The sequence below is a fragment of the Lithobates pipiens genome, unplaced genomic scaffold, assembly GCF_037356315.1.
Source record: "Lithobates pipiens isolate NorthernLeopardFrog02 unplaced genomic scaffold, aLitPip1_a1.2 Scaffold_19, whole genome shotgun sequence".
NCBI lineage: Eukaryota > Metazoa > Chordata > Amphibia > Anura > Ranidae > Lithobates > Lithobates pipiens.
In genome coordinates this window covers 281,680,405-281,688,683 of record NW_027507764.1, presented here as the reverse complement: position 1 = coordinate 281,688,683, position 8,279 = coordinate 281,680,405, and positions in this window count along the sequence as shown.

The following is an 8,279-nucleotide window of genomic DNA, read 5'->3' as shown; positions in this document are numbered from 1 at the left end:
ATGACATCAACGCAGCCTGGCCAAGGCAAGTGACCGAAGGCACAGAACCCAGAAGGAAGACCGGGTGAAGATGGAAGTGCCCGGGGCCCCGCCGGTTGATCACAGCACAGCACTGTAGGGCTCAGTCTGACAATTTAAGTGTACCCTAATGTGCTAATATGCTGTGCATACTTGTACATTATGGCATAACCTACCTCAGGGCCTCTAAAAAGTCGTAATGTTAGAAAAGTTTACTACTGCTTTAATATCACGAGCCTCTCATGGGGCCCCCTACTGACCCTGTGGCCCTTGGGCAGTGCCTAAGTGCATAGTTGTCAACATTTCAAAAATATTTTCAGGGACGCTTTTCTTTACAAGTGCTATATTTATAGTAGCTGACATCCCCCGTGTTCCTCTATACATCACAATAGTAATTACAAAATGAAATAAGTACTAATAATGGGGCGGAACAAATATGAGGACTGTGAGGTTTCCTTTAGTTGAACTGACAAAAGTGCCCATTCTAGAGCTGGTAACATTGAGGATATTCAGTATAATTTTAAAGAACAGTTTTTGTGGGTAAGAGGCATAGGGGAGGAGTATGGATGGTATACAAGTGGGAAGTATGTGCAGGTGAGGGAGAGGAATGTGGAGGGTCTAACAGTGGGCACTATGTACACGAGAGGAGTGCAGAGGGTATGGCAGAAGGCACTTTGTACAGGAGAGGAGTGTGAAGGGTATGACAGTGGGCAGTATGCACAGCAGAGGAGTGTAGAGGGTATGACATTGGGCACTATGTATAAGAGAAGAGTGTGGAGGGTATGACAGTGAACAATATGTACAGGAGTGTGGAGGGCATGACAGTGGGCACTATGTACAGGAGAGAAGTGTGGAGAGTAGGACAGTAAGCAGTAATTACAGGAGAAGATTGTGGAGGGAGGGTATGACGTGGGCACTATGTATAGGAGAGGAGTATGGAGGGTATGACAGTGAGTAGTATGTACAGGAGAGGAGTGTGGAGAGTATGACAGTGGGCGCTATGTATAGGAGAGAAGTGTTGGAGGTATGACAGTGGGCACTATGTATAGGAGAGAAGTATGGAGGGTATGACAGTGAGTAGTATGTACAGGAGAGGAGTGTGGAGGGTATGACAGTGAGTAGTATGTACAGGAGAGGAGTGCGGAGGGTATGACAGTGGGTAGTATGTACAGGAGAGGAGTGCGGAGGGTATGACAGTGGGTGCTATGCATAGGAGAGAAGTGTTGGAGGTATGACAGTGGGCACTATGTATAGGAGAGGAGTATGGAGGGTATGACAGTGAGTAGTATGTATAGGAGAGGAGTATGGAGGGTATGACAGTGGGCAATATGTACAGGAGAGAAGTGTATGACAGTGGGCACTATTTACAAGAGACAATTCTCAAAGTCAATCTTTTTTTTTTTTTTGGCAAATGGGCCTATCTTGAGAAAGGGGCCTGGAGCTGCAGCTCCAATAGCCCCTATGTTAATCCGGCCCTGGGTGCATCCCTGGAACAAAGTTCCCAAACTTGATGCTCCCTTGGCTAAAGTCTCTAAAAAGACAGATTTGGCCTTTGATGATATGGGTTCTCTCAGGGATCCCATGGATAAGAGGGGAGACGTGCTGCTTAAGAGGGCCTGGGATGCCTCTTCCATTGGGCTTAAACCAGCCTTAGCAGCTACCTGTGTGGCCAGAAACTTAGAGTGTTGGCTTACACAGTTACAATCGCATATTTCAGTGGCACTTCCAGGCAACAGCTGTTGAAGTCCTTTCCGCTACTGTTCAAGGCAGTGGGGTTTTTGGCCGATGCCTCTGCAGAATCAGTCAAATTGGCTGCTAGATCTGCCGCATTAGTGAACGCTGCCAGAAGGGCCGTTTGGCTTAAAACCTGGACAGGCGACGCAGCTTTGAAATTCAAGCTATGTGGATTACCTTTTTCAGGGGACCATTTGTTCGGGCCTGGCCTGCAAGAGGCGTTAGAGCGCACGCAGGATAGGAAGAAAGTTTTCCCAGAAAAGAAAAAGAAAGCTGAAGGAAGGCGCTTTTTTCGAGGCTCTAGGCAGCAGAACCTGCAGGAAAGGGAGGTTCGCCCCAAAAAACATTGGTCGGGTCACAAGGGAAGGGGCAGAGGAGGAATCTTATTCAATCCTCCTCAATCCTCCCCTAAAACCCAGTGACTCCTGTGTCCCGGTGGGAGGAAGGCTGGGGAAGTTCCTTCCACAATGGGATACTTCAACCGAAAGTCCGTTCATACGAGATGTAATAAGGAACGGTTACAGGTTGGAGTTTGGTTCAGTTCCCCTCCCGAATTTTCAGGTAACCAGGTTACCAAGGAACAAGCTAGAGCAGGGGGTAGCCCAGCTTCAATCGGGTCGGGAAGCCCAGATCAGGGAGGTTATAAGAGTCCTGGGATTGATGACTTCATGCTTTCCAGCGGTGGCGTGGGCAAGGCATCATCAGCGCCCTTTGCAGAGACTTATGCTCTGTTATTGGGATGGCAGGGAGCAGAGCCTGGATCAGGTTATGCCCCTATCTTCTGCCGTAAGGAAATCACGTTCCCGTACGTGATTTAGTGCACAAGGTTTGGGGGGCGCGCGTGACTCGCTCGCGCTGCGTTTGGACACAGTGGGAGCCAATCATCGGGTCCAACTGGACGCAATGTCCACCGGGACCAGCTGGTTGTTCACAGGAATGGCAGAACGGCAGTCTACCTATGTAAACAAGGCAGATTGCCAATCTGTGAGGGAAAGATAGCATTCTTGTGTTTCTGATCTCTTTCTTTCTCCAGTCACAGCAACCCCCCCCAGTTGGAAAGCACCCCTTAGGGAACAAGTTTAACCCTTTTATCACCCCTGATGTTAACCCCTTCTCCTCCACTGTCACTAGTACAGTGACAGTGCATATTTTTAGCACTGATCACTGGACTGGTGTCACTGGTCTCCAAAAAATGTTAAAAGTGTCTGATCTGTCTGCCACAATGTCACAGTCCCGCTAAAAATCACAGATCGCCACCATTACTAGTTAAAAGAAATCTATAAAAATTCCATAAAAATATCCCTTAGTTTGTAGAAGCTATAACTTTTGCTCAAACCAATCAATATACGTTGATTGGGTTTTTTTTTTACCAAAAATATGTAGAAGACATACCCTCCCCTAAAACCCAGTGACTCCTGTGTCCCGGTGGGAGGAAGGCTGGGGAAGTTCCTTCCACAATGGGATACCTGAACCGAAAGTCTGTTCATACAAGATGTAATAAGGAACGGTTACAGGTTGGAGTTTGGTTCAGTTCCCCTCCCAAATTTTCAGGTAACCAGGTTACCAAGGGACCAAGAGAAGGCAAAGGCTCTGGGTCTTCTTCTGGGGGATCTGGTGGACCAAGAAGTACTGGTGCAGGTGCCTCCGGAGGAGCGAGGCTTGGGGGTTTACGCCCACGTATTCATGGTAAAGAAACCTTCGGGGAAATTCAGGCTGATACTGAATCTCCGCCCCCTGAACAGGTTCATTAAATACAAGCGGTTCCGTATGGAGTCAATCTTCTCGGTAACCAAGTTCCTGTTTCAGGGTTGTCACATGGCCACCGTGGATCTCAGGGATGCATATTTGCATATCCCGATTCATCCGGAGTCCCAGAGGTCTCTCAGGTTGGCCGTGTGGTACACCTCCAGTTTTGAGCTCTCCCTTTCGGGCTTTCGGCCTCACCAAGGATCTTTACAAAGGTTCTGGCAGAGGCGCTGGCCCCGTTAAGGTTCAAGGCTATAACGGTGATTCCATATATGGACGATCTACTGTTTATAGCTCAGTCGGCCCAACAGCTGCAGAAGGACGTGCAGGAGGCCTTGGGTTTCCTGCACTCACTGGGGTGGCTGATAAACCAGGAAAAATCCCAGTTGACCCCTTCACAGGAAGTCCTGTATTTAGGATACAGGATCTCTTCGGTGGAGATGAGGGTGTTTATTCCTGCGGAGAAGATCAACAAGCTAGAGCAGGCGGTAGCCCAGCTTCAATCGGATCGGGAAGCCCAGATCAGGGAGGTTATGAGAGTCCTGGGATTGATGACATCATGCTTTCCAGCGGTGGCGTGGGCAAGGCATCATCAGCGCCCTTTGCAGAGACTTATGCTCCGCTATTGGGATGGCAGGGAGCAGAGCCTGGATCAGGTTATGCCCCTATCTTCTGCCGTAAGGAGGTCTCTGTGGTGGTGGCGGGCCCAGGTCAACCTGGACAAGGGTCTTCCCTGGTCCCCACAAGCTACGCTGGTGGTCACGAACGATGCCAGTGCGCTGGGTTGGGGTGCCCACCTAGAGGGAATCTTAGCCCAAGGAACCTGGTCGAATTTAGAGGCAAGTCATTCCTCAAACCAGAAGGAGCTTCTGGCAGTTTGGAATGCTATAGAAACCTTCCAGTCCCAGTTACAGGGCAGGGATCTGCAGGTTCGGTCAGACAATGTAGCAGCAGTAGCTTATCTGAACAAACAAGGGGGAACCAGAAGCCCCACGCTGCAGGCTATTGCGGACAGAATCTTCTGCTGGGCCGAGAAGAACTTGTCCTCGATATCAGCCATTCACCTGAAGGGAACTCAGAATTTGCTGGCCGACTTTCTCAGTCGGCAGAAGATAGGCCAGGACGAGTGGTCCCTCAACAAGGAAGTGTTCGAGGAGATTGTGTCATGCTGGGGAAGGCCAGAAATAGACCTATTTGCAACAGAAAGCAACAGGAAGGTGACACAATTTTTTTTCGGTTCACCCACAGGATCGGGCCAGGGGGATAGACGCCCTTGCCAATCCTTGGCAGTTCGGCCTGTGTTATGCCTTCCCTCCTGTAAGGATGGTGGCGGGGGTTCTGCAGAAGTTCCGGTTGGAAGCTACGGACCTAATTTTAGTGGCTCCTTTTTGGCCAAGGAGACCCTGGTTTGCCAGCATAAAGAAGTTGGCTGTTCATCCTCTGATATTACTGCCAGTCAGGGAGGATTTGCTTTCCCAGGGGTCTATCTTGCATCCTCAGATAGAGATACTCAAGCTTGCGGCCTGGTATCTGAGGAACAGATCTTAAGATCACAGGTTTTTTCAGAGAGAGTGGTTAAGACCTTGTTAGAATGCCGTAAACCAGTAACTAGAGCGATTTACGCCAAGATAGGGAAAAGGTTTAATTTCTGGTTGCGAGAACAGGGGATTGCACGTCCCGGCAGTCCTAGATTTTCTGCAAGCAGGGGTAGAGCTGGGCCTCTCTATCAGCACCCTAAAGGTACAGGTGGTGGCCTTAAGTGTTTTCCTTCAGTCCTCTCTCCAGCAGAATCCTTTTGTCAAGAACTTCTTCAAGGCTTTGGCTAGATCCAGGCCTGTGAAGATGAAGATCTGTCCTACTTGGGATTTGTCCTTGGTCCTTAGGGCTTTGACCCAAGATCCATTTGAGCCCTTAGAGAAAGCATCACTTAAGTGGATGGTATTAAAATCAGTTTTTTTGATAGCGATCACGTCAGCTAGAAGGGTCAGTGATCTGCAGGCGCTCTCGGTCAGAGAGCCATTTTTGTTAATTTTAGAGGACAGGGTAGTGCTTAAGACTGACCCTAGTTTTCTCCCTAAGGTTGTGTCCACTTTTCATAGGACACAGGATATTATTTTACCAACATTTTTCTCAGCCTCAGACCGGAGATGAGGCGAGATCTTTAAGTTTGTTAGACGTCAGAAGAAGTCTATTCATTTTTTTAGACGCCACTAGGGTCTTGAGGAAGTCAGACTCACTTTTCGACAATTTTTCGGGCGCCCGCAAGGGCTGCAAGGCGTCCAAATCATCTATCGCCAGGTGGATACGAATGGCGATAGTTAAAACCTATGAATTAGAGGGGAAGCAGGCACACTCTACCAGGGCGGTTTCCGCAAACCTGGGCAGAGAGGGCTGGAGCCTCTCCGGAGGAGAACTGCAAGGCAGCAACGTGGTCCATCTACTCTACGTTTGCAAGACATTACCGTCTGGATTTATGGTCTCATAAAGAGCAGACTTTTGGACGAAAGGTCCTCCAGGCAGTGGTCCCGCCCTGACAAGGTGAGCTCATTGCTTATCATCTCAGAGGCTGTCCTGGAAGACGATATGAGAAAACCGGAGTTAGACTTACTGGTAACTCTTTTTCTAGGAGTCTTCCAGGACAGCCTGGTTTCCCACCCAAAGTTGTTTAAGTTGGACTAAGTGGTGAGGATGTGTACTAACGTGATTGTTAGTGTGTTATGTCTTTCAGAGCCTTCCGGCGGTTCTTGGAGTAAAACTGAGGAGGGCCTGGAGGACCACACCTTTTATTTGATTGGGTTGACGTGTTTCCTGTCCCGCAGGGACCAGCCCTATATCTCATAGGCTGTCCTGGAAGACTCCTAGAAAAAGAGTTACCGGTAAGTCTACAGTGGTGTGAAAAAGTGTTTGCCCCCTTCCTCATTTCCTGTTCCTTTGCATGTTTGTCACACTTAAGTGTTTCGGAACATCAAACCAATTTAAACAATAGTCAAGGACAACACAAGTAAACACAAAATGCAATTTGTAAATGAAGGTGTTTATTATTAAAGGTGAAAAAAAATCCAAACCATCATGGCCCTGTGTGAAAAAGTGATTGCCCCCCTTGTTAAAACATACTATAACTGTGGTTGTCCACACCTGAGTTAAATTTCTCTAGCCACACCCAGGCCTGATTATTGCCACACCTGTTCACAATCAAGGCATTAATTAAATAGGAGCTGCTTGACACAGTAAGGTCCACCAGAAGATCCTTAAAAGCTACACATCATGCCAAGACCCAAAGAAATTCAGGAACAATTGAGAAAGAAAGTAATTGAGATCTATCAGTCTGGAAAGGGTTATAAAGCCATTTCCAAAGCTTTGGGAATCCAGCGAACCACAGTGAGAGCCATTATCCACAAATGGCGAAGACATGGAACAGTGGTGAACCTTCCCAGGAGTGGCCGGCCGCCCAAAATTACCCCAAGAGCGCAGCGACGACTCATCCATGAGGTCACAAAAGACCCCACAACAACGTCCAAGGAACTGCAGGCCTCACTTGCCTCAGTTAAGGTCAGCGTTCATGCCTCCACCATCAGGAAAAGACTGGGCAAAAATGGCCTGCATGGCAGAGTTCCAAGGAGAAAACCACTGCTGAGCAAAAAGAACATCAAAGCTCGTCTCAATTTCTCCACAACACATCTTGATGATCCCCAAGACTTTTGGGACAACATTCTGTGGACCGATGAGACAAAAGTGGAACTCTTTGGAAGGTGTGTGTCCAAGTATATCTGGCGTAGAAGGAACACTGCATTTCAGAAAAAGAACATTATACCAACAGTAAAATATGGTGGTGGTAGTGTGATGGTCTGGGGCTGTTTTGCTGCTTCAGGACCTGGAAGACTTGCCGTGATAAAAGGAACTATGAATTCTGCTGTCTACCAAGAGATCCTGAAGGAGAATGTTCGACCATCTGTTCGTGTACTCAAGCTGAAACGAACTTGGGTTCTGCAGCAGGACAATGATCCTAAACACACCAGCAAGTCCACCACCGAATGGCTGAAGAAAAACAAAATGAAGACTTTGGAGTGGCCTAGCCAAAGTCCTGACCTGAATCCTATTGAGATGTTGTGGTATGACCTTAAAAAGGCCGTTCATGCTCGAAAACCCTCTAATGTAACTGAATTAGGACAATTCTGCAAAGATGAGTGGGCCAAAATTCCTCCAGGACGCTGTAAAAGCCTCATTGCACGTTATCGCAAACGCTTGGTTGCAGTTGTTGCTGCTAAGGGTGGCCCAACCAGTTATTAGGTTTAGGGGGCAATCACTTTTTCACACAGGGCCATGATGGTTTGGATTTTTTTTCACCTTTAATAATAAACACCTTCATTTACAAATTGCATTTTGTGTTTACTTGTGTTGTCCTTGACTATTGTTTAAATTGGTTTGATGTTCCGAAACACTTAAGTGTGACAAACATGCAAAGGAACAGGAAATGAGGAAGGGGGCAAACACTTTTTCACACCACTGTAACTCCGTTTTTTTTCCCCACAAATAAAACTTTCTCATGGTGGTATTTGATCACCTCTGCGTTTTTGTTTTTTGAATTCATTTTTTTTTTTTTTTGCAATATAAACAAAAAAAAGACAGAAAATTTTGGGGAAAAAAATCGAATTTTCTGCTATAAAACATTCAATTAAAAAATGGAAAAAAAAAATGTCTTCAGTAATTTAGGCCAATATGTATTTTGCTACATATTTTTGGTAAAAAAATAAATAAGTAAATGGTGGATAAATCGGACACTA